The sequence below is a fragment of the Scyliorhinus canicula genome, chromosome 4, assembly GCF_902713615.1.
Source record: "Scyliorhinus canicula chromosome 4, sScyCan1.1, whole genome shotgun sequence".
Lineage (NCBI taxonomy): Eukaryota > Metazoa > Chordata > Chondrichthyes > Carcharhiniformes > Scyliorhinidae > Scyliorhinus > Scyliorhinus canicula.
The window spans coordinates 50,181,064-50,208,742 of NC_052149.1; the positions used below are offsets into that span (position 1 = coordinate 50,181,064).

General features: G+C 45.9%; 1 long non-coding RNA gene across 1 annotated transcript; it reads left to right on the forward strand.

Moving 5' to 3' along the window:
• The first annotated feature begins 5,738 nt into the window (after window positions 1-5,738).
• On the forward strand, window positions 5,739-25,513 carry LOC119964558. The gene is made up of 4 exons (XR_005460325.1): window positions 5,739-5,877; window positions 13,349-13,392; window positions 24,605-24,680; window positions 24,934-25,513. It is a non-coding gene; the product is annotated as an uncharacterized LOC119964558 (long non-coding RNA).
• Window positions 25,514-27,679: the final 2,166 nt, after the last annotated feature.

The window sequence follows — 27,679 nt, forward strand, 5'->3', positions numbered from 1 at the left end:
TAGTAGTGGTCAAGAGTGTTGTCGCCCCTGGTGGGACAGGAGATGTGCTCGTTGAATTTTGGCAGTACACTCTTGAGGTTGGCCTTGTTGAAGTCTCCGGCCACGATGAACAAGGCCTCCGGGTGTTCTGTTTCGTAGTTGTTTATGACTGTCTACAGTCCTTTCAGCGCCTTCCATTAACCATTGCCATAGATTTCATAGAATGTATAGTGCAGAAGAAGGCCATTTGGTCCATCGAGTCTGCACTGGCCCTTGGAAAGAGAACTCTACTTAAACCCACACCTCCACCCCATAACCCAGTATCTCCACCCAACCTTTTGTACACTAAGAGGCAATTTAGCATGGCCAAACCATCTGACCAGCACATCTTTGGATTGTGGGAGGAAACTGTCAGGCCAGGGACATCAGAGGTGGACAGAAGTTATATGTTAGGATGACCATAGAATTTCTACAATGCAGAAGGAGGCCATTCGGCCCATTGATTCTGTACCGACCCTCTGAAAGAGCACCCTACCGAGGCCCGTGCACCGCCCTCCCCCACTCCCCATGCCTGCAACCCCATTTAACCTGCGCACATTTGGACACTAAGGGGCAATTTAGCATGGCCAAGAGTTCCATTGACGGGGATCTGATGAGCCGTCCTCTGGAAAAACAAAATAATATGCACTTTTAGCTGAATTTAGCCCACAAACCTGATTAAAAGATCCCCTCACCTTTAACAGATAGAAATACAGCAAGGATGCCAGGAAGCAGCAGTTCAAGAGGCCACCAAGGTGGCAAGGGACAGGAGCAGCGAGCAAGCAGATCAGCAGACCCACAAAGCGAGGGGTCCATGGCCACTACCGAGAGAGGGAAACCGACGACCCGAAAAACAAGCTCACCATCATCCCCCCACCGCCAGATGATGGATGGAAGATGTTCCTCACCAGGGAACAAAGAAGATGAAGAAGGGCATTAATGCCGAAATAAAGCTGGCAATCAAGGTGGCGGTGGTAAAGGTCATCACGTAGGTGGCTCTCGACAGCATGGGAAAGAGAATAAGGCCACGGGGAGAACAATAAAGGATCTGGAGAAAGCCTTGATGGAGCACAGCAACCGAACCGTTACCCTCTGTGTAGCCGAGCAGGTGCCGGAATCTGGCGACTAGGGGATATGCCCGCTGCCAGTGCAGGGCAACAGCCCGAAGAGAACCCTGTGTCTGGCTTCCCTGATAATGAGGACTCAGGTTCCGAGATGGAAGTGGAGGAATCGGGTGTTCCGACTGTAGCAGACACTGAGGTGGAATCTGCGTCGTTAACGTTTCGGCCTTTGCTCCGGAATTAAAGATCTCCAATTTGGTTCATACTTTCTGATCCGAGCCCATCCTCAACAGACCTTAGGCTGATCGTGAAGAGGCCTCCTCACCGTGGGAGTACTGTGGGAGAAATGGACTTGAGGAAGGACAGATGTCATGGTGGTCACAAAAGACATATGGATCATCAATAGATCTCCCCGTGGGCTTTGCTGAATATAAATTCCCCTATTCAGCGGGTTCGCCCAATAGGAGTTGTATAGCGGGAGCTTAAAACCGCTGTTCCAACCCGGATCGACATCTCCATAGGTCCCTGTGCTTGGACGCAAGTGTTGTCTGCCACAGCAGCGACTTTTTCAATATTGCAATAAATATGTTTGTTATATGAAGACTGCCCTTGTCTAAGTTATTACATGGTCATAATTGGCTTGGCTGTCAAACTGTAGGAATGTTAATTGACTTGTAGCTGCAGAATCTCAGTTTTGAAGGAATGTTCATTACTGACATGTATCAGCATTAATCTTGCCCTTGTCAATAATGAACTCGCAGGCAACCTCCACCCACATATAAGTGGATCCTTCCATCTGTGATGACTGGCCACCCATCCAACAGACTAGCCCAGGCTTCCCTTCCCTCCTCCAACCAGGCAGAAGCCCAGCAGCAGAAGAATGCAGCTACAGGAACGATCAGTTCGAAAGTTGGCTTTCTTCCCCTTCTGGCACTGAGACCTGCTCAGTACTGGGCCCACCTGCTCCCCACTACTGGCACCGAGGCCTTTACCCATTTGCACCGACTGCATTGCCCCTGCTGCCCAAGCCCCTTCAGCCCCTTGCCCTTTCAGCCGCTTGGCCCTTCAGGCCTTGATCTTCAGTATTCTGGCATTCCTTGCTGCTACCCCCTTCACTGGTTCACTCCTGTCTTGCTGCTCCCCCCCCCCCCCCCCCCGCCCCACTGCAACCCACTTTGCTGGTTCTCCCCCTCCCCAACCCCTACACACACTTTGCCGATTCACCCCCCTCAGCCTGAGCCCTCCATTGGTCACCCCACTTCATCCCGAGGCCCTTTGCCGGTTACCTACCAGGAGCCTGCTGTGCACACTTAATGAACCGCAGTGTGAGAAGGTGGGGCAGGGCTAGGGTGGATAGAGGTGCTGAAGGTCCACCCTCCTTTTGGTGAAATTTGGGAAGATATTATTACATCTCAATAGTAAATCAACAGCTCGTCAATGAAGTCTCGGCAAATCATTTTCTTTCAAATCCGGAATTATAACCCAATTCACCTAACAACAACTTATATTTACATAGATCCTGCAATAAAACATCACAAGGTGCGTTATAAAGCAACAGTTGACACTGAGCTACGTAAGTCAATTTTAGGATGGTTTGGGATGAAAGCCTGGCCAGAGTTGTAGCTTTTTAAGAGGAAAGTGAAGTAGAAAAGCAAAGAGGTTTACGGAGGGAACTCCAGAGGAGCATTGATATCACAAGGGGTGTGGGGTTGGAAGAGATTACAGAGATAACCGAAGAAGAGCAAGACCCTGGAGGGGATTTTAAAACAAGGAAGAGAATTTAAAAAATCAGACATTTCTTAACCAGAGCCGGTGTAGGTCAGTGGTTACTGGGATGATAGCAATAAATGGGACTTGCTGCAATTAAGGACAAGGCAGCAGAATTTTGGCAATCTCAAGTTTCTAGTGGGTAGAATATGGGAAGCTAGTCAGGATGACATTGGACTAGTCATATCGAAAAGTAACTAGGGTTTGGGATGAGTGATACAGCTGTGGATGAACTGAGGCAGAGGGTCAAGTCGGGTGATATATGATGGGATAGCTTTGAGATCAGAAGGTCACCTCGCAGTCAAATATATATGGAAATGGTTTGTGATTTATCCTCAAAGGTGCCAGGGAGAGGGATGGAGTTGGTGGCCAAAAATGGAGCATGTGGAAGGAACTAAAGACAATGGATGGAATTCTCCGTTAAGTGCTGAAGCCGGGACTGAATTGGTGATGTTCTACAACTAAATTGGCTCTGGTCATGGGGCAATTCAGAATCCGTTAATGGGCTCGCCCCAATGCCATGTGGAACACAACCGATTCCAATGAAAAACGGTGCCCAATTCGCCGAGGTCGGGATTGCCACATTAGAGGCTGACAAGCTGTAGCTGCATATTAGCACTCCACTCCCCAGACACACTCACCCCAACCAACAAGATTGTAGCACAGAGAGCAGCACCCCGGTTCACATGCCAAGCTGGAGACCCTTCTGGATGCCGTGGAGGAGAGGTGGGCCACCCTGATCCCCGGGGTGGGAAGGAGACTGCCACCTCCCACCATACAGCGCGCCTGGGCGCAGGTGGAAGAGGCCGTGAGCGCCGTGGGCCCCACCGCCAGGACTGGTCAGCAGTGCCGAAAGATGTTGAACGACCTCCTCAGGGGGGCCAGGATGAGTAGGTAGCACTGTGCCCAAACCCCCATCCCAAATGCCCATAAAACCCCACCACCCCCGCACCACCCCCACACCACCCCCGCACCACCCCCACACCACCTCCACACCAACCCCACACGACCCCCTCACCACCTCCACACCGTCCCCTCACCACCCACAACATCACACCCGCACCAGCCCCACACCACCCCTGCACCACCCCCTCACCACCCCCCACACCACCCCCTCACCCCGCACACCACCAACCTCACCACCCCCACACCACCCCCTCACCACCCCCACACCACCCCCACACCACCCCACACCACCCCCACACCACCCCCTCGCCACCCCCTCACCACCCCCACACCACCCCCGCACCGCCCCCACACCACCCCCGCACCGCCCCCGCACCACCTCCGCACCACCCCCGCACCACCCCGCACCACCCCCGCAACCCCCATACACCCCCACACCGCCTCCACACCACCCCCGCACCACCCCTCACCACCCCCTCATCACCGCCGCACCACCAGCACACCACCCCCACACCACCCCCTCACCACCCCCTCACCACCCCCACACCACCCCATCACCACCCATCACCACCCCACACCACCCATGCAGAGATCACCCAGATGGTCGGTGGAAAGTGCTACCGTGGACAGCAGTCAGGTGTTGTTGAACGATGCAGAGCACCAAAGCTCGTGACAGAGCGGGTCGTCACCATCCTCTATCCCATGAACCAGACCCACTGTTACTGCCAACTCAGGGCCCCCACCCCATAGTGAGGCAGGTAGGAATCACGGATGGGGTTGCAGGTGTGGGGGGGGGGGGACTGGTGGAGGGAGGGGTTGGTACAGGGAAGGTGGTCATCGGAGGGGGTGGTCGGCAAGTGGGGGGGAAGGGGCTGAGGGGGGCAGGAGGGTGGGCAGTTCGTGCGATTGGCCAGGCCCCCTAGTGGTGAGCTTTTAGGCGACTAGAGTGGCCCATAAGCACCAGCCTAGGAGCACATGCTGTGCGACCTCCTGTGCCTGTCCTGGCCCTATGCTCTGCCCATCCTGGCCCTTCCCCCATGTCCTCCTCGTTGGACAGGAACAGACAGTCATCCTCCTTTTCCAGCATGTTGTCCCTCTGCTGCACAATGTTGAGGAGGACACAGCAGGCCACAAGGATGTGGGAGACTTTGCTAGCGTCATATTGGAGGGTCCCTCCTGAGCGGTGCAGGCACCTGAACCACATCTTCAAGATTCCGATGCACCGCTCAATCATGCCCCTGGTCACTGCATGGACATCATTGTAGCATTGGTCTGTGGCCTCAGGATAGGCATCATCATCCATGACCGCAGCGGATAACCCCTGTCGCCCAGGAGCCAATCCCTCGCCGGGGGGTGCGCTTCCAAATTATCAGGAACTGCCTAGTGTGCCAGGATGAAGGTGTGCCAGCTGTACATTCATCGAGAGGAAGACCTTTCAGTTTGTGAAGACCGGCCCCTCGTACGCCGGTGCTCGTAGGGGGACATGCATCCCGTCGATCACCCCTGGACCTGGGGCATCCCCGCAATGGTGGTGAACCCCACTGCCCGGGCATTCTGGCGGGCTCAGTCCGCATTGAACATGATAATTGTGCCAAACAGGCATGCACAGCCTCCGTTATGGCAAGGGTGCACCTGTGCACCGAGGTCTGCGAGATCCCAGACAGGTGCCCACTCGGCCCTGGAAGGACCTCTTCCAGGGTTCAAGGTTCAAGGCTTCCATCACCAGGAGCAGGTATCCTCCCCCATACCCAGGCCCCCTAGTGGCGAGTCGTCGGTAATTCCTCCTGGCAGAGGTGGAGCATCGCGGAGGACCCTGAGAATGCTGGGTCGGGTCCGTTAATGACATGCCAACGGCGTCTACTGCACGTGTGGAGTAGAGCACATTGACGTCACTTTCAAGACAACGGAGCATGGCATTCCATCAGGAACCCGGGGCGGCTCACGAGCGAGTCTCCGCCCAATCCTGTTTCCCATTTCCGGCGTTACTGGATGGAGAATCCCGCCCAATGGCCTCAGTCTTCCGGATACTTAAGTGAAGCAAACCTCTGCCTACAGAGTATTGGATGTCTAACAAGCAGACTCCTAATTTAGCAACAACGGAGGATTCGAGAGAGATGGTAGTGAGGTACAGCTGAGTGCTGTCAGCATAAACGTGTAAACTGATTCATTGAATTCAAATGGTGTTGCCAAGGGGATGAGGGGAATTGAAAAATATTCATCTCTCAGAAGTTCTGATGTCAGATAATCAAGATTATATTATTAGACGGTAAATAGCAGGGTCAGTGGTAATGGATGAATGATGTGTTCTGCCCAAAGGGCAGCTATTTTAGGAAGACAAAGTTGGGAAACCCTAATTAAATTATAGGTCGGCAGGCAAATTGCAAGATGGGGAGTGTTCTTAAGTTAATCATCATAGTTTCCCACTGCTATCACTGCATTGTTTAATGTAACAAAGTGCAATCAAATGTTTTTTTTAAAATGTGTTCACTTACAGGGTGTCCATGTCTGTTATGGCCAAGTGAGGAACGTTCGAATGGCTCCCCTCTTTTCCCCCTCCTCATTTCATCGTGACTGGGTTTTTATATGAAAAGGAAATACTTGCCAATTCAATGAATACTAAACTGTTTAAATACTGTGATAATGAAAGAACCAATCGATCAGGCTTTCTTGAATTTAACAAAGACAGAGATTAATTTTATTACACAGGCCCATACAGATTACAGAGTGGGTAAGGATAGGTTTGACAAATTAGAGTCCATTAAAAGTAAACATTGACTTGGCTGATTTCAGACGTTTGTTCAGTGATCCCAATGCCTCCAATTTTAAGGCAGAGCTGGCCGATTTATTTTTCTTCTGGAGATAGTAGTGCTGCGGTGAATTTCCTTAGGTTTTGTTTTATTCATTTACAGGATGTGGGTGTTGCTGGTTCGGCCAGCATTTATTGCCTTAGTTGCCCTTCAGAAGGTGGTGGTGAGTTGCCTTTTTCAACGTCTGCAGTCCTTGAGGTGTAGGTACATCCACTGTGCTATTAGGGAGGGAGTCCAGGATGTTATCCCAGTGACAGTGAAGGAATAGCGATATATTTCCAAATCAGGGTGGTGAGTGATTTGGAGGAGAACCTCCAGGTGGTGGGGTTCCTAGGTATCTGCTGCTCTTGTCTTTCTAGATGGTAGTAGTCACAGGTTTGGAAAGTGTTGTATAAGGATGCTTGGTGAGTTACTGCAGTGCATCTTGTAGATGGTACACATGGTTGCCACTGTTCGTCGGTGGTGGAGGGTTTGAATGTTTGTGGAAGGGGGACAATCAACCGGGCTGCTTTGTCCTGGCTAGTGTTGAGCTTTTTGAGTGTTGTTGGAGCTGCACTCATCCAGGCAAGTGGAGGGTCAGGAGGTGAGTTACTTGCTAAAGGATTTCTAGCCTTTGACCTGCCCTGGTAGCCACAGTATTGATATGGCTAGTTCAGTTCAGTTTCTGATCAATTGTAACTCCCAGGATTCAGGTGGGGGATTCAGCAATGGTAATGCCATTGAATGTCAAGGGGCGGTGGTTAAATCCTCTCTTGTAGGAGGTGATCATTGTCTGGCACAAATGTAACTTGTCACTTGTCAACTCAAGCCTGGATATTGTCCAGGTCTTGCTGCATTTGGACATGGACTGCTTCATTATCTGAGGAGTCACGAATGGTGTTGAACATTGTGCAGTCATCTGCAAACATCCCCACTTCTGACCTTATGATGGATGGAAGGTCATTCTTGAAGCAGCTGAAGGTGGTTTGGCATTGGGCACTACCCTGAGGAACTCCTGCAGTGATGACCTGGAGTTGAGATGATCAACCTCCAAACAGCACAGCCATCTTCCTTTGTGCCAACAGAGAGTTTCCCCCCTGATTCCCATAGACTCCAATTTAGCTAGGGCTCCTTCATGCCATACACGGTCAAATGCTGCCTTGATGTCAAGGACAGTCACTCTCACCTCACCTCTGACATTCAGTTCTTTTGTGCACGTTAAAGTGATTGTCTTAATGCCTTGTTAATAGAACAGGAAAGTGGGGCCTTCCCATTACCCAGGAGTCATTTGGCTGGATTCTCTGTTTCAGGGACTATGTCTCCATGTCATTGTGAAAACTGTGGCCTTTTACGCCAGAAAAACTGGCGTCAAAAGGCCACAGATTCACAGCCTTGCAGGGGGCTAGCAGGGGCTAGCAGCTGTCATGGAGCTCGCAGCTCGCAGCTCCAGCTGCCGATACAGCCCCCCCCCCCCCGCCCTTCCGGGTCAGAGGCTGCTCATGCACACTGCGGCGGCCTTAAACGGCCGCGCCGTGCTCCATGGCGGACTCAGACCGTGGACCTAGGACCTGGACTGCGGAAATAGTGCCCCCGATCGGCCGCTCGTCCAACCTGGACTGTCAGCACAAAAAAACTGCTGTCCCGAAAGAGCCCCCCCCCCCCCCCCCCCCCCCCCCCCCCATGCCCTCCGGTCGGCCCTCCCCCGATTTTGGCGGCCCCGGACTGAGTCTGCAGCCGCCACGTGGGTATCACAGGCAGCGGGACCATGAGTGGTCCATGCCCATCGGGAATTCAGCTGGTTGGGGCCGGAGAATAGCAGAGCGCGCCTCAGGTACTGGCCTTGGATGGTGGATAATCGGGGGGACGCACAATCGCTGAACTGGCGCCCGTCCCGATTTCATGCGGGAAAGTGGATTCCTCGCCCTGTTGCCAAACGCAATTTCTGCCACAGAGGGGGGCAGAATATCCAGCCCACTGTCTTTGCAGACAGCCTGTCTCCATTCCATTATGATTGATCAGAACAACCACCCCAGAATGTGATCTCAAGACACGTTTAGTCTGCTTTAACAAGTTTGTTTTTTAAAAGTTTAAAAGTTCAATTAGGTTTATGGCTAGTGAATTAAAAATAATTATTTTACATAAAGCACATTTTCATGACAACTTCACTGGCATGGCCAACGTTATTGCCCACCCTAGTTTCCTTTGAGAAGATGGTGGGCCTGCTTCATGGCTTGTTAGACCATCTGACAAGCTAATTAAGAGTTAACCACGTTGCTGTGGGTCTGGAGTCACATAGAGGGCAGACATTGTAAAACTGACAAGTTTCCATCCGTAAAGTGTATGAATGAACTAGTTAGGTTTGTACCACAATCCAACAGATCACAGATCGCATTTAATTAGCTGAATTCAATTCACAAACTGCCATTGTGGGATTTTAACTCACATCTGTCAGATTAAAACTCCAATCCTCTAGATTACTCATGAAGTAAGGTGAACACTGTGATACCATATCAGTATTAAAACAAAGTGGGCAAGATTCACCCAATTTTGGGCGGGTTTGGTGAGGTGTTTCTTGCAGGCTTTTTGCATGAGATGCATACCAATGTTCAACAACACTTATTTTTGGACTTTGGGGAGTTTCTCCTTGGTCAAGCCTACACTTAAAACTGTTTTCATCACCGGGGAACTGAACTCACTTGCCAGACCAGGTCCTCAGAGACCGGGCCGCCATTTTGAAAGGGTGCCCCGATCTCCAAGTGAGCTTGAGGGTTCTCCACACACTCCCACTCATGGGCGATGTCACTTCTCCCCCCCCCCTCCCTTCCCACCCCCGCACACATAGGCATTACCCCCCTCCCTCCCCCACCAAGTGAGGACACCCCACTATTGGGACGCTGAAGGGCATTCCTTTTTCAGGCCTTCCCAATCCCTCCCCCCTTTTTGAGACCCCCACCCTTTCCCCCCAACCTTTATGAGGCCCCTTCATACCTGCCCTTCATTCCCCCATCTTCAAACCACCCTTTCATGGGCATGACCCCTCCTCAGGTCGCGACCCTTGGCAGTGCCACCCTGGCACTCGGGCAGCCTGGCACTGCCACCCTACCACCCTGGCAATGTCCCTGTCAGCCTGGCAGTGCCAAGGTGTGAAGCTGGCAGTGCCAAGGTACTCAGGTGCCAGAGAGAGAGCCAGAGGGCCACCCTGCCCTGTCCGTGACCACCCAGGGGTCTCCAGAGGCCCCCAGGTGTCATTACACCTGATCCAAGTTTGTATGGACCATGCCACTTTTGTAGTTGAGGCTTCACAGGGGAGGCCCCTGGTTCATGGGCGGTAGGGGAATCTGGCAGGAGAATCCAGCATCTGGAGAATCCACAGCGAGGGCAAGATTCAGATTGCGACGATTTGTGAGGTTCAGTTAAATCTTGTGAGATGTCTTAAGAGTCACATTCAATGGCCTTTTTGTGTCACCAAGCCGGTTGCAGCAAGGCTGGTAACTCATACAGTATGTGTGATGCAATTAAATTAAATGTACACAATATAGAAACTATTCAGTGCACTTTAAGTATAACACTCTGTGTTATGTTTCAGGAGGTGCTGTATATAATAGTTAGTTTATGTGTAGTGTAGAGCGTAGTGCATTCCTCAGTCTCATCTGCTCCTTCCATGACAACATGCACTGTAGTGTGCAGTTTGATGGCACCACTTCCAAATGTTTAGGGATGAAGAATTAAGTGAAATATATAACATAATAATCATTATTGTCACAAGTAGGCTTACATTAACACTGGAATGAAGTCACTATGAAAATCCCCTAGTTGCCACATTCCGGCGCCTGTTCGGGTACACAGAAGGAGAATTTAGAATGTCCAAATTACCTAACAGCACGTCTTTCGGGACTTGTGGGAGGAAACCGGAGCACCCGGAGGAAACCCACGCAGACACGGGGAGAACGTGCAGATTGCAGACAGACAGTGACCCAAACCGGGATTCGAGCCCGGGTCCCCGACGCTGTGAAGCCATAGTGCTAACCACTATGCTACCATGCTGCCCAGTGCTTACACAGTGCTTGCAGATTTTTCAACCGTCTGGGATACTTCCTGCCAGTTAGCAGGGTCACCTCAGTGAAGCAATGGTATCCGTGGATAGAAAGGCTATGTAATGGATTCCTCCCTGTCCAGGTGGTCATACCATCTTTTGGAGCTTTTGTTCCAACCTGTAGGGTGCTTCTTCCTGCTTTGGGTTTTACCACAGATCTTCTGTTGCTGCAGGGCCATCCTTGCATCATTCTCTCCCCATTTCCCCATTCTTGCTGGTAGCAATCCCACTGGAACAGACTGAAGAAGTGGGTGAAGGTTTCATCCTGTCAAATCTCCATTCTGTAGAGGAGAGTCCAAGCCCACACTTCTGATAGCTGGTGGTAACGAGGGTGGTAATTAAAACCACTTACTGGAACATCTCTTACTAGAAGATCGCTAAATGCCTGTCACAATAGTAGGTATGATTATATAGTGATTATGTTATTGGACCAGTAATTCAGAGGTCTGGATTAATGATCTGGAGGCATGAGTTAAAATTTAACCATGGCAGCATAGGGATTTAAATTCAGTTTATAAAATATATCTGGAATAAGCTAGTATCAGTAACGATGGCCTTAAAACTCAGGGCAGTGGCAGTGGTTAGCACCGGTGCCTCACAGTGCCAGGGACCCGGGTTCAATTCTGGCCTTGGGTAACCGTCTGTGTGGAGTTTGTCCGTTCTCCCCATGTCTGCGTGGGTTTCCACCGGGTGCTCCGATTTCCTCCCACAGTCCAAAAACATGCAGGTTAGGTGGATTGGCCATGTTAAATTGCCCCTCAGTGTCCAAAGGGATGCAGGTTAGGTGGGGTTACAGGGATAGGGTGGGGGAGTGGGCCTAGGTAGGGTGCTCTTTCAGCAGGTCGGTGCAGACTCGATGGGCCGAATAGCCTCCTTCTGCACTGTCGGGATTCTAGGTTCTACTAGATTATCGTAACAATTCCACCTGGTCCACTCATGGCTTTCTGGGTAGGAAATCTGCCGATCTTACTCGGTCTGGTGTCCATGGAAATATCTTTGACTCTGAACTGCCCTCTGAAATGGGCCTAATAAGACATTCAGTTCTCTAAGCAAGCAAATAGGAACGGAAAATAAGTGCTGGTGCTGCCCGTGACATGCACATTCTAAGAATGAATCAAAACAAAGTATCTAAGTAGTAGATTTCTATAATAATCCCTCTTCTGGTCTGCTGTCAAAGTTACAGCAGAACTTGAGGGAGGACTTCATGGAAACTTTTGCCCTCTGCAGTAGTCGATCTGAATGCTTCTCTCCCTTTCTTGCAGCACAAGCACCCTGGGATAAGAGTTGCCATCCTGTCCAATCCTATGGTCGGCATGACATGCTGCGCCAATCGTGTTAAGTTGAAGAGAATTGTGAACTGGATCATGGGGACATAGCAGTTTCTCTTCCATGTTGAAAATATTTTGGAGGGTAGAGAATCTCTTCACAATCCTCACAGAATTATCTGTGAATCTTAACAGAGACCTTCCATGGAAACACAAATGAGCTAGCTTTTCCTCCAGGCTGCACTTGTACAAACCTTACCCCGAGGGGACAGACATCATCACAAATTAATGAAACTCATTTGCAAACGAACAAATGGGACCCTTGTTCAGTAAAGTAAACACAAATTTCTACTGGACTGCACAGAGATTTTACCACTGAAAAAAAATCGACCAAAATAAGTTAAATATCTGGAATGGTTGGCAGTCAGATATTAGGAAGTGGGCTGCAATTGTTTTAGCCAAGGGCTGTATTTTCTAAACCTATATGATTTTTCATGAAGCATAAGTTCTTTTTTTATTATTGAGGAGCATGTTAGATATTTGGATTTCAGCAGCAGTTCCTTTTTAATTCATTCACCTGAGAAAATCATGTGCTAGGCAATGGTTTCCATAGCAACAACACTCCGATCAATGAACAGAAGCTCCAATTAATTCTCAGCCGTGACAACTTTATCACTGTAATGATAAAACCAATGATTATCTGCTAATTTAAGAAGGCTTCTGGGATCGCTTGGGAGCATTATCTTCCATAGCACCTTGGAGCCACAATTTTATTCCTTCTTAACGACTCATTGTCTTACACAGAGTCAGATTAGATTTTTAGCAGACAAGAATTCAATAGGTAAAACTGTTGGCCAGCATGATATTGAGTGAGACAGGAAGGTACAAGATTAATTTCTTCCATATGCTGAGTTAGTTATTCTAGATGGTGTAGCGGAAGGCGGAATTGGCATTGATACATTTAGACTAAGGAGAGATAGATCAACTGGCTTCCCACTCGAGACTGCAATTCAGTGACTTCTGCTGAAAACGGACAAAGTTAGGAGTGTTATCAGCTCTCATCAACACTCAGTTCACACATTGAAATGCATCACTTGCCGCTGTTGGTACCAAGGAACGTACGAGGTAAATTCAGCAATTCCCACTGGAAAACAGTGCTCAAAGGAAACGCAAGTCGGAAAATCGGCACATCACAGACCATCTCAGTCACATGCTCAACCAGCATTCATATCTGCATTCTTCCAGCAAATTGCTGAATAGCTACGGGAGCTGGGGTTTTGAGAAGCAGGGTTACTTACGCAATATTAACTTCCTGTGGTCACTTAGGCTATCCTCAACCAACAGAAAAATTATAATTGAACCTGGGATTTTCCTGTTCTGTATTGCTTAACTACTCACTGTGATCTATTAAAGAAGCATCTAATACTTGCCTTTGTTATGTTCATGTCATAGAAACATTTCATGTAGAAGTGGATTCGTCATCCCCTAAACTTCAGGTATGTGCAATAACCAAAACCTGTGTCCATGTCACATTTTGTAGCTTGTTTTCCAGCTATTGTATCATTCTCAATCATTGGAAATGACATCACTAACCTACATCAGAGAAAAAGTATTGGAAAAGCTCAAGGGATTAAATCCCTCGGGTTTGAAAAGAGATAGCTGCAGAAATAATGAATGTGCTAGCAATGGTTTTCCAAAATTCCTTAGATTCAGGAAGATTGGAAGTTGGCAATTACACCACTTTTCAAGAAAGGAGGGAGAGAGAAAGCAATGAACTACAGGCCAGTTGGCCTAACATCAGTTGTCGGGAAAATGCCGGAATCTATTATCACAGAATCTTTACTGTGTAGAAGGAGGCCATTTGGCCCACTGAGTCTATTCTGACTCTCTGAAAGAGCAATCTACCTATTCGCACTCCCCTGCCTCATCTCCATAACTTTGCACGTTCTTTCTTTTCAAATAGAAATCTAATTCCCTTTTGAATACCTTGATTGAAACAACCTCTATTACCCACTCAGGAAGCTTGTCCAGATTGCAACCATCCTCTGCGAGGAACAACTTTCCCCACAACATTTTTACTCCTTTTGCCAATTGTTTTGAATCTGTATCCTCTAGTTCTTGATGCTCTCTCGAGTGGCAACAGTTACTCATTATATACCCTGTCCATGCCCCTCAGGATTTTGAATACCTCTCTCAAGTCTCCTCGCAGCCTTCTTTTCTCCAAGTTTCACAATAGTGAAGTAAAATGCCAAATTACGCTCAAACAATGGAATTTAAATAAGCCCTGTGAATTCCTTAAAAATGGATGCACAAATCCCAAAGATGGCTGAGCATGTACAGTCAGCCACTGGCTGATTGTTGGTGGTGGTGGGGAGTTGGTGACATGCTGAGAACTGTATTGTTTCCAGAAATAATACTTCTGAAACATATAGAAACAAATTACCATCCCTTGTAGAGGCAAAGGGACAGGATGGCCATTTCATCTCAAGAGATCATTTGAGTAATTCCCGTATGGAATTGCAGATTCTGCTTTCCATTTGGAACATACAAAGAATGGTTTAAAGCCAGCTGAAAGCTGCCCCATGTGGTCTGCCTTTGTGTATGCTCTGTGAGAAGACGTGCTGGAGATTTTTACACAGAAAGAAACCCAGAAAGCAACACACAGTGCCCCTGCAAATAGTCAGTTTTGCAGGTATATCTGAATCTCTCTCTGACTGTGAAAGTCAGCCAAAGAACACAACTGAGAAGGAAAGTGGGAAGCTTCACTAACAAATTTCAGCACACTGGAATTTTAAAATACAACTATTTGCCTGCTGAAGTCAAGTCTACTGGAATTTCGAACTGTAATGGCCACAACACTTCCATCATCTACTCCTCAAGGACTATTCCGTATCCCTTTTTTAAAAACTTATTTGTTTTGGACTCAATTCTCACTTCTAATCTGTATGAATGCATAAGCATGCATTTTACCATTTTTTCTTGCCTTTGGTAATTCTTAAAGATAGAGTGCTATCTTTAAGTCAAGAAAGCCTAGTTAAATTGGCCCCCTTTAAAACATAATTGTTGCGGCAAGGAAAAGGCATCCTGTTGCAGAAAGACAGAGAGCCAGTTCATCCTTCCTCACCCCAGTTTTTAACAATTTGGGGGTATCCTAGCTGAACGGTGAAAAATTGAGGGGTGTCGCCCTGATCAACAACTTGGGGGGTGGGGGAAGCGTCAATGGGGTGGGGGGTGCAGTAGTGGTGGTGCTGTGTGGTCATAACACAAGAAAAACAGTCCCACCCTCGCCGATATACCTTTATCCCTGAAATATTTCTCGTGGATCTCCTCTGCAATGTCTTCAAATCCTTCCTCAAATATGGCACCCGGATGAGGCCTAACTAGTGACTGATACAAGTTCAACATGACTTCCTTACTCTTGTATTCAAACTGCCCTAATAAGGAAGCCTCAGATCAATGAATTACTCTCTCTCAACATGCCTTGCCTTCTTCAATGACTTATGTATATATGCAGCAATGTTCTTCTGTCCCTGAATCGCCTTTAGAGTTTCTCCCTTTGTTTTACACCCTTTTTGAACAAGGGTGTAATATTCGCAATTCTCCAGTACTCTAGTACCACCCAGTGCCTAAGGAAGACTGAAAAATTGTCATTAGTGCTTCTGCAATTTCCACTCTCACATCCCTCACTATGCATTTCATTTGGTCCTGGTACATTATCAATTTTAAATGTGCCAGTTACCTCCTCTCTCATTTTGGCCTGGGTAACATCTTCCTTTGTAAAGGCAGATGCAAAGCACTCATTGATACGTCTCCTGGCTCCACGTGCAAGTCCCCTTTTAATCCCTAATCAGCCCACACGTTCTTTTACCACTCTTTTATTATTTATAAAAGACCCTGGATTCCCTTTTATGTTAGCTGCCGATCTGTTTTCATTTTCTCTTCTTGTTAGCTATTTCACCTCTCCTCTGGTCCTTCTATATTCAGTCTGCTTCCCCATTGTATTTTTATACCTGACATCGGTTGTCTTCCTTTTCATCTTCACCTCTATCTCTCTCGTCATCCAGGATGCTCTGGATTTATTTTGTCTTACCTTTCCCCTTCAAGGGAATTTACCTTGACATTGCCTGCAATACGTTTTGGTAATTAGTTTCTGGATTGCAATTCAGCAATGTCTGCTGCAGATGTATTAACATCTGGATGCAGATAGGAGTATTGTCAGCTCTCATCAACATTCACTCTCGCAGTTCACACATTGAAATGTTGGTACCAAAGGAAGTAAATTCAGCAATTCCCACTGGAAAACAGTGCTCAAGGGGAACATAAGTTGGAAAATTAGCACATCACAAGCAATCTCAGTCACATGCTCAACCAGCATTCACATCTGCATACATCCAGCAAATTGCTGGATAGCTATGGGGAACTGGAGCTGGGGATTTGAGAAGCAGGGTTACTTGCGCAAATTTTAACTTGCTGTGGTCACCGAGGCTGTCATCAACCAACAGGAAAAATTATAATTGAACCTGGGATTTTCCTGTTCTGTATTGCTTAACTACGCACTGTGATCTATTAAAGAAGCATCTAATACTTGCTTTTGTTATGTTCAGGGTGCAAAAATATTTAATGTAGAAGTGGACTCGCCATCAGCTAAACTTCTAAAAAATTAATGGCTTTGTGTAAATGCAAATTAGCACAGAATTAATGGCATAAATTGAGGTTAATGAGTATAATCTCTAGCCATTACAGAGACATGGTTACATGGATATCAAAACTGAGATGTAAATATTGAGGGGTATGTGGCTTTTCATAAGAGCAGAAAGGAAGGAAAGGATGGTGGGGTAGCTTTGTTAGTATGAGGTGAAATAAGTATGACAGTAAGAAGTGATCTTGGATCAGATGATGTAGAATCCATGTGTGAGGAAGTAAGAAATAAGATGGGGAAGTAGACACTGTTGGGAGTAGTCTATAGGCCCCCTAGCAGTAGCTATACTGTAGGATGAAGAATAAATCAGGAGATAATAAGGGCATGTAAAAAAGGTGGTACACTAATTATACGCGAAATAAAATTGGCAGAGGTAGCCATGAGGAAGAATTCATAGAATCTATTCAGGGCAGTTTTCCAGAACAACATGTTGTGGATCCAACCAGAGAAATGGCTATTTTGGCTCTGGTAACGCATAAAGAGGCAGGTTTAGCAAACAATCTCAGAGTAAAAGATTCTGAGGAAATAGTGATCATAACATGGTAGAATTTAGCATTCAGTTTAAGTGAAAAATTTGGGTCAGAAACAAGTATGCTAAACCTAAATAAGGGCAATTACGAAAGAATGAGCGCAGCGCTGGCTGTAGTGGACTGGGAAAGGTAGTTAGCAGAAAAGACAGTTGATCAGCAATGGCAGATGTTTATGAAAATATTTCTGGCTCACAACAAAGGTGCATCCCAGTGCGGTAGAAGGTTTCTAGGAAGGGGATACATCAATCTATGTTTAACTGAGGAAGTCAAGGATTGTATTAAATGGAAAGAAAAACATACAATGTGGCAAAGATTAGTGGTAGGCCAGAGGATTAGGAAAGTTTTCAGAAGTTTTACAAAATAAAAAAGAAGATAAACTATGAGGGTCAACTAACAAGTAAAATAAAAACAGGCAGGAAGAGCTTCTTTAAATATATAGAAAGGATCAGAGAGACCGAAGTGAACGTAGACCCCTTAGAGAATGAGACTGGGGAAATAATAATGGGGAACCAGGAAATGGCAGAGGAGTTCAATAAATACTTTGTCAGTCTTCAAGGTAGAAGACACTAAATAATATTCCAAAATGCTCAATAATCCATTGGTAAAAGGGGCACAGGAAATAAATACAATAACTATCTGCGGTAACATGGCCTACATAACTGGCTTGAGGCCAATTGTGCGGGAGTGCCCAATCTTCGGCCAGTAGTAAGTTTGCATGGGGCCCTGGTAGCAGGACCCCGGGCAGTATGGACCAAGTGTTAAGGCCTGTTGTATAGTGATCTGTACCTGTCACTTAACTAACTTTGCCTTTCATCAATAAGCCCCTTTGTTAACTACTGGAAGCCTCCAGTTTCTGTCTTGATCCACCACATTGGCGTTGCAGTAAAAGTTTTTGATTAGAGCAGACATTAGAATGAATTGAGGAGGGAAGGAAGGAACAGTTGAAAAAGTAGAGGATCTCCAGCAAGAGCCGTAGTCATTCAAATCGTGAGTGGAAATGCCTATTATTGGTAAACTAGATCTATTTGGCCAAGAAGCTGAGGACAGGAGTCAACATGTTGAACGGCTCCGCTAATTTCTTTTGTCGAAAATGAGATCACAGATGAAGACAAGCAGAAGGTGGTACTTCTGACTGATTGTGGCCCCAAATGTAAAATTTGATTGGGAATCTCATGTCCCTGGAGGCACCCAACTCAAAGACTTTTGAATAGATAGTGAAATTGGCTAAAGAACATTTCAACCCAAGGCCCTCGATTATCCTTCAACGTTAAAAGTTTAACTCTGTAATGAGGGACCATGAAGAGTCTATCTCAACTTCATAGCCAGGCTTCGCCAGATTGCTACGTTCGGGACCGCGCTTAATGACATAGAACATAGAACATAGAACAGTACAGCACAGAACAGGCCCTACGGCCCTCGATGTTGTGCCGAGCAATGATCACCCTACTTAAACCCACGTAACCCGTATACCCGTAACCCAACAATCCCCCCATTAACCTTATACTACGGGCAATTTAGCATGGCCAATCCACCTAACCCGCACATCTTTGGACTGTGGGAGGAAACCGGAGCACCCGGAGGAAACCCACGCACACACGGGGAGGACGTGCAGACTCCACACAGACAGTGACCCAGCCGGGAATCGAACCTGGGACCCTGGAGCTGTGAAGCATTGATGCTAACCACCATGCTACCGTGAGGCCCCCTTGCATGATCGACTGGTTTGTGGGATCCATAACCTTAATATCCAGTCAAAGCTTCTGGGGTGATCACGATTATGTTGGAAAACGCGATCAAGGTGGAATGCACCATAAAAGGTGCCACTGAGCTTCAAAGTGTGGCTGAAGGTTGGTTAACCAAGCATAGGGCGGTATGGCCGTGAAGTCCATGGTGGATCAGCGGCACAGTGGAGAATGAGATACAGTCCTGTGTACTGGACCAGAACCCAAGATTCGGTAAAAAGATTGCGGCATCAACCCAAGTCAGTAGTGCTATCTTTGTGGGTGAGACCATCCCCTGGAGACCTGTCATGTTCAGGGGTTTGTGTGCTTTGGATGAAACTGAAGGGGCACCCTCAAGCATGATGCCACGCAAGGCAAAGTGTACCAATGCAAAAAGCAACAGCAGCAGTCCACAACGCCACTGAACATAATGGAGAAGATCTCTTCAGAAGAGTATGCAATGCATCGGTTGAATGCAGCCCAACTGAATAAGATGGTCCCGATTGAAACTGTCTTCAGCATAAATGGTAAACCCCTTAAAATTGAGTCATCACCAGGGCTTCAGTGACCGTGGTAGGGGAGCAGGCTTTCCAATATCCTCATTCAAGAACTCAGTCTAAGCTTGAAGAGTACTACAGTCAAGCTTACAACATAGACTGGGGACATTTGCAAGATCCTCAGAACAGCTAATATCCAGTGGCCCACAGAGGGCAGAAGAAAAAAACTGCCTTTGGCTATCGTGGACAGGTATAGACCCAGTCTGATGGGAAGAGTCAGGTTACAGAAGATTAGGCTTAACTAGCTTGAATCTTCAAAATATCCCACAGCACCCTCCAGTATGTCCTAAGGAGGTATGAACACCTCTTCCAGAAGGAACTGCGACGTATTAAGGGCATTAAGACCAGAATATATGTCAATCCGTATTCAACGCCTAATTTCTTCAGAGCCAATCTAGAGCCATATGCACTGCATCAGAAAGTTGAAACAGAGCTAAAGAGCTTGGAAGAGCTGGGTGTAATCAAGCCTGTTCAGTTTTCAGAGTGGGCACGTCCCACCAGCATCATGAATGCTCCTGTAACTCTGTCCAACGAAGGAGAGCCAGGGACTCCTGACTCTTCTTAACCAGCTGCACATGTTGAGGCTGGTGAGACCAGCTGTCATTGAGGTGGTGCCTCCTGAGGTGGCACTGACTATTGGCAACTTGATTGACCAAAAGGGTGCTGAGACTGTTGCAGAGCTACAGAGGTCTGAGAGGAACTGTAGGTCTCTGGACTGATTGACGTTTTTATGGAGTCTCTTTCCCCTGTTGATATTGCCTGCAATACCTTCTCTTGGAGGTGACCTATTGTTCAGTCACTATCATTTCTGCTGACATTTGATTCCAACTCACTCAACTCAAATGCATTCTCATCTCATGGAAGTTCTCTTTTCCTCAATTAATTATCCCTGGTGTGGTTTGGTCCTTGTCCTTATCCACAGCCAACGTAAACCTTACATAATGGTCACTGGCCCAAAACTTCTTTCCCACTGATATTTGACCCACTTGGGTAAACTCATTCCCCAGAACCTGATCCAACAGTCCCTGCCCTCTCGTTGGACTGGAAACGTAGTAATGCAGAAAATTATCTTGAATACATTCCAGGAATCTCACCCCTCTTGTCCCTTTGCACTATTCCTATCTCAGTCTATATTTGGATAATTGAAGTCCCCCATTATTAAAGATGTCCTAACAATGCACTTAGAAAGGCATTGTATGATTAGAACAAGTCAACATGGTTTTATTAAAGGTAAATCCTGTCTGACAAATGTAGTAGTTTTTTGAACATGTCACTAGTAGGGTAGGTAAAGGGGAATCAGTAGCTGTAGTATTCTTGGATTCCAAAAGGCATTTGATAAGACGTCACACAAAAGGATACAGGCTCATGGAGTTGTGGGTGACATGTTAGCATGGATAGAGGATTGAATAACAGGGAGAAAGCAGAGAGCTGACATAGAGTGGGCTTTTTTAAATTGGCAGGCATTGAATAGTGGAGTGCTGCAAGCATCACTGTATATATTAATGACTTAGATGAAGAGACAGAGAATAATGTATCAGAGTTGCTGATGATACCAAGTTGGGTGGGAAGGTAAACTGTTGGGTGGTGACAGAGGCTGTAAAGAGATATATACAGGTTAAGTGAGTGGGAAACAAGTTAGCTGATGGAATAATAATAATGTAAGGAAGTGTGAAACTAATCACTTTGATCGTAAGAGTAGAAGAGCAGAATATTAAAAAAAATATGTTGTTGTTCAGAGACCTGGGTGTGTTCACGCACGTAGTACAGAAAATCAGAATCAATCTCACTGAAACCCACAAAATTCTGAGGGGGCTTGATAGGGTGGATGCGGAGAGCGTGTTTCCTCTGATCACAGGACACAAAACATAGGGGCATAGTCTCAGGGTAAGGAGTCAAACATTGAGGACGGACATCAGCCATGATCATATTGAATGGTGGAGCAGGCTCGATGCACCGTGTGGTCTACTGCTGCTTCTATTTCTTGAGTTTGTGTTCTACATGGCCAGCCTAAGTACATAAGCAGAAAAATAATAAACCTGCTTGGCACCAGTGAACTCCAATGTTTCTTTTGTTGCTCCAGGTTTACTGCTTCCATTACACTTGATCTTTCTAGGCGAGTTTGGGAGATTCTGGAGGCAGCAGCACCATTTTACAATATGGCTACTGGATTTTTGGGGTGGGGATGCTGCTGGCATTATGGATAAATGCAGTAATAAAACCCAACAAATGTAAAGCAGAGATATTTGCCTCCCAAATTAGGTAGCTACTGCTCCTAACAAATTGAATAAAATTAACCCTCTTGGAAGAAAAATAACTCAATTTGTAGTTGAAGCGTTTCGCAATTTCTCGAGACTGAAGTGTCAAATTTGTAAAGGCAAAGTATCAGATCACCGATGACTAAGTAATTTCCTTGTGTGACTAACAGCTTAATGGCCTTATGAAGCCATGTTTTCATTAGGTGCTTTAAAAAAAATAATCTCTTCAATAAAACTAGGTGTGGTATATGATACTACTCTCTTTAGCTTATAGATGAAAACATTTCCGAAGAAGAGATTAAGTTTTAATGGCTTTTTATAGCAATTTAACTGGATGTGGAAGAATAAGTACTTGAGATGTGATTCTGTACATAAAAGTAAGCATACCACAACAGGATACTTTATATTGTACATTTGAATTTACTGCTGGAGCTAAATACCTCCAATTCAATGTAAGTGCTTTGACCCCTGCTGGAAGGTGAGCATGTGCAGATGAAAGTGTCCATAGAATAAGCAGCTGTAATTCTTATAGTATTAATATCAACAGCTTCCCTGTTGTACATATGGATCATTTTGTAAGGGGAATATATAACACAATGAAAATTAGAAGGATTCATTTGTATATCGCTCGTATCTATTCAGGCAATACCACATTCTATACCGTGCTTCTGATATGTCTTCCCTTCTCTTGAACCAAGGATTCTCCTCCACCACGGTCCTCAGGACACTCAACCGTTCAATTCTACTTCAGCTCTCACCCCTTCCTCACCCTCCGAGGACCCACTTTAGGTTTCTACTTATTCTCGCCTGCCACTCCACCAACATTCATGTCCAACAGATTCTCCTCTGTCATTTCACCAGTTTGATGTCACCAACCCCTCCATTTTCATCTTTCCGAAGAAACTGTTCTCTTTACGGCAGCCTTGCCCAACCTTCAATCAGCCCCAGCATCCTCTCGTTCCCACGCGAACACATGAGATGCAACACTGCCCTCTTACCTCCCTCCCTTGTCACTATGCAAGGTCCTAAATGCTCCTTCCGGATGAAACAGTACTTTACTTGTACTTCGTTTAAATTAGTATACTGCATTTAGTGCTCAAGGTGCAGCCTCCCCTAGTTTGGCACGGTTAGGTGACCACTTTGTGGAACAGCTCGGTTCAGTTTGCAAGCATGACACAAATTCCAGTCCCTGCACTTTGACCTCTCTCTCTTTAGCCCCACACACCATTTAACGAAACTCAACATTAACTTGAGGAACAGCAACTCCTCTTTCACTCTCATTGTGAGACAATTAGTAAAGGTAGATGATGAGTGAAATCTGGTGATTTACAATACTCAATGATTCAAAGTTTAACAGACTTGACTTAATGCCAACTCGTGCACTTCTGTAAATTACCCTCAAGATTTAACTGCCCCTGATCCCATTCCCCAGTATCCCTCTTACCTCCCCCAGTTAGATGCTAATTCTCTCCACCCACATCCCTCTTTTCTGTCTCCCATTTGAAACCATTTCCCTCTTCCCGTCTTTCCCTGTGGCCCATCCCTTCTTTGTCCATGATGGAATTTCAGGAGTCAGCAAACTGATACATTGCCATCCATTTCACCACCCTCGGCACACCCTCATAATCAAAATAGTACAGTGGAAAGTATTTTATAAAAATAAACAAAAATATTAGTTACAAATGCACTTATAAAATTTGGATCAGTTTAGTCCATGTTTTGTACAGGGCTGATATAAGAATCATAGAATTTTCAGTGCAGAAGGAGGCCACTGGGCCCATTGAGTCCGCACCAGCCCTCAGAAAGAGCACCCCACCCAAGCCCACACCTCCAGCCTATCCCCGTGACCCCACCCCACCTTTTTGGTCACTAAGGGCAAATTGGCATGGCCAATCCACCTAACGTGCACATCTTTGGACTGTGGGCGGAAACCAGAGCACCCGGAGGAAACCCACGCAGACACTGGGAGGACATGAAATGAAAATGAAAATCGCTTGTCACAAGTCGGCTTCAATAAAGTTACTGTGAAAAGCCCCTAGTCGCCACATTCTAGCGCCTGTTCGGGGAGGCTGGTACGGGAATTGAACCGTGCTGCTGGCCTGCCTTGATCTGCTTTCAAAGCCAGCGATTTAGCCCAGTGTGCTAAACCAGCCCCTGATATAGAATATAGATACCAAAAGAAAGGAGGGCAAACCCACTGATTGCCGTAGTTAAGGGCAGAGCCACAGAAAAGGCAACACTGCCCAAAGGTTGAGATATCGCATTGTCTGAGATGAAGGTTTTGAAGTTGTAGGGTTGTCTCTGCAGTTGTGATGGCATCCAATTTCAAATAGCTGGAAATTGCATTAACAGGTGAGCTTAGTAGGTGGAAATCAAGGAATACAGGGAGAAAATCCCATACTTTTAGCTGCTTACTTACTTTACAGTAGACCAGTTGCTGTTTTTAAATCAAAACCAGAAAATACTGGACAATCTTAGCAGGTCTGACTGCATCTGTAGAGAGAAGGGAGCTAACATTGAGGCATTAAGCAGTAGGCTGGATAGAAGGCCAGTGATAGTTGGAGATTGACAAATATGTCATGCGTGGACAGAAAGGGAATGTAAATGGGGGTGATTAAAGCTAAGAAGGGTACAGATGTGGCACATAATCACCCTCATTCACATTCCCTTTATCTTTCTGTCCACAACATCTTCGTCAATCTCCACCTATCGCTATCCAGCTCCACTGCCTATGCCCCCTCCCCAAACAGTGTAAATCAGACCCTATTTCCAGTTCTTTCCAGCTTTGCCAAAGCCATCCAGACTCAAAATGTCAGCTCCTTTCTCATTCCACAGAGGCTGTCAGACCTGCTGAGATTGACCAGTATTTTCTGTTTGTGTTTCAGATTCCAGCATCCACAACAACTTGCTTTAATCCAGCCGTTTTTAAATGTCTTTGTCCCCCAGATTGAAACGTTTTCAAGATGGTTCTCTGATCTGGCTGTTTCCGGCCCTTTCCAGTGCTTATTGCAGATAAACCAAGGTATCCACCATTACAATGTGACCTATACAAGAATGCCATGTCACTTTCCATATTAGACAAGTGGTAAATCCATTAGTTATCCAGTCTCCTTACCCCCTGTAGCGGTCAAAAGGGTCAAGGTTGTTTACACCTTACAGTAGCGTACTGTTTAGCAGAGCAATCTTCGTCAATGGGTTTCGGTTTACACTTTTGCAACACTCATTGAATTTGAAATGTAAATGTCTGAGGATGTCTCTTCTTTGTCTGCCTGAAGGGGGTCCAGTCCGATATTACAAGGAGAAATTTTGGTGACCCTCGGGAGCCCATTTTGGAATCAGTCTTTGACCTCCGTCCAAGATTTAGAAAACGTGGCCTGCAAAACAGTTTTTCCAAAAAACTTATAACCATAACTATCTTAATGAGACTCATTTCTACATTGCTGAACTTTGTGATTTCACTTGGTGAGTCTAGGTGGAAGAACTCGCTGTGAAAATGTTACCCGAGTGGCATTGTAACCTAGAACATTAAATAAAGACTAGAAGCAAAATGTTTACATTCCAGCCATCTCTCATTTGTTCAGTAACTGGAGAAGTGGCTATTCTGATTGCAGGCATAATTTCATCTCTCCGTGTAACTCATGAGTTATCCGACATTAAGTGCATTGCACCAATATGAATTTAATTACCATTGTATAGCATTCATTGAAACTGTTTAACTCATGATTTACTAATAATAACCGGAAATGGACCCCGACACGGCGCTTTAATCAGTGCTCCACAGATATTAAACTAATCTGTGGCAATGGTAATCATTACCATTACAATAATAAAGTATTGCTGAAGTGAAATATGTCAAAGCTTTTTGTCTCGCATATCAGGTCAAAGACAAGAATGCCAAATTGCAAATGATCACAACAATTTCGTCACCGACGCCAGCCGACCTTTGCGGCCCGCGCCGGCCGATCTGCGCGACCCGCCATTTTCTCTTACCTTATTTGCTGCTGACAAAAATAGAGGAAATTATTTTGGGTCCCTTTGGCCCTCGTACAAACTCTTCCAATGGAACCTGTTGGATGAAGGTGAAGCCTTCCGGTGTCGGAAATTATGGAGTCTCCATCTGTCCAAATTGCGAAATTTTTTCCTGTAAAATTTTATCAAATAAACCACCCCCCCCCACCAAATTTCTAAAAAAAATAAAAAATAAAATGAGTAAAATATATATTTTTTTAATTTAAATTAGCCAATTATTTTTTCCAATTAAGGGGCAATTTAGCGTGGCCAATCCACCTACTCTGCACATTTTTGGGTTGTGGGGGCGAAACCCACGCAGACACGGGGAGAACGTGCAAACTCCACACGGACAGTGACCCAGAGTCGGGATCGAACCTGGGACCTCAGCGCCGTGAGGCGGTTGTGCTAACCACTAGGCCACCGTGCTGCCCTTAAAATGAGTAAAATAAGTGAAAAAAATGAATAAAACTCCCCGAACTTGTAAAAAAATGTATAAAATAAATGAAAAAAATAAAAATTAAATGAATAAAAACCACTACAGAAATTGTAAAATAAAAAGCTGCAACAGTTTAAAACAATAGTGGCCGCACTGCGCATGAGTGCCCGATTATCGGCGCGCATGTGCAAATGCACGCATGCGCAATGCAGCCAAATTTTTTTTTTTTAAACATGTTCGCGGCCGGTTGCAGCCGGCATTATGAAAAGCCGGCTGCTACGCGGGGATTTGCACGATCGGAAGCGCCGCGGACAGCGACCCTCCCGACACCCGCCCGCGACCCACCCTTGTTATTCCTATCAAAATGTATGCCGTCACATTTCTCGGCATTAAATTTCATCTGCCATTCCACCAGCTTGTCTAGATCTCCTCTTGAACTCGATCACAATCTTCCTCAGTGTTCATCTCAAATTTTGAAATTATGCCCTTTACACCCAAGTCTATGTCATTAATATAATCAACGAAAGCCGTTGTCCTATTACTGATCTCTGGGTCGGCCACCTGTATACATTTCTCCAGTCTGAAAAACAACTGCTCACAGCCAGTTTCCTGTCCAACAGAATATCCATTTTCCTTTTATTCCATGAATTTTTGAATTTTGCTGGCAAAGTTATGTGGCATTTTGGAAGTCTACACCACATGAACTGCATTATCCTCTTCAAACTTCTCTGTTACCGCATCACATATTTCAGTCAAATTAATAAATCCTTCTTGGCCTTCTTTAAAAAACATTTGCCAAGTGACACAAAATTATTTTCTAGATTATTTCAAAAAGCTTTCCCCCACCTACAGAGGTCATGGTGATCTATCAACTTTAAGTTACTTTTACATGATTGAAGCATTCAGGATCCCAAGGGGTCTTGACAGGGTGGATGTGGAAAGAATGTTTACTCTTGCGGAAGAATTTTGAACTAGGGGGTCACTGTTTTAAGAATCTGGAACTAGGGGTCACTGCTTAAAAATGAGGGGCCGCACATTTGGGACAGAGAGGAGTAGAAATTGTTTTCTCTCAGAGGTTCGTGAGTCTTTGGAACTCTCTTCCGCATTAAATGATGGAAGCAGGGTCTTTGAGCATTTTTAAGGCAGAGCTTGATAGATTTTTGACAAGCAAGAGGATGAAATCAGGGGTAGCATGCATCTGAAATTAAGGTGGCATTCAGATCAGGCAGGATATTATTGAATGGTGTAGTAAAGTCGAGGGGCCGAGTGGCCTACTCCTGCTCCTAATTCATATGTTTGTAGATTAAGTATTACCAGCCTTTCGAGTACACAGTGCAACTTGTCAACCGAGGTATAAATAGACTCGGGTTAAAAAAATGTTCATTTTTAAAACTTTTTAATAAAATAAGGGTTACATACAATCCTCTATCCTTGGTAGTTTGAATCAGTCGTTTCATTCATTTTATAGAGCATTCAAACCCTCAAATATATATTATTTAAGACACGGTAGCTGTCAGAAATGTGCAGGACAAGTTGGCAAATGCACAAATTCCAATAGGAAACAACACCAACGT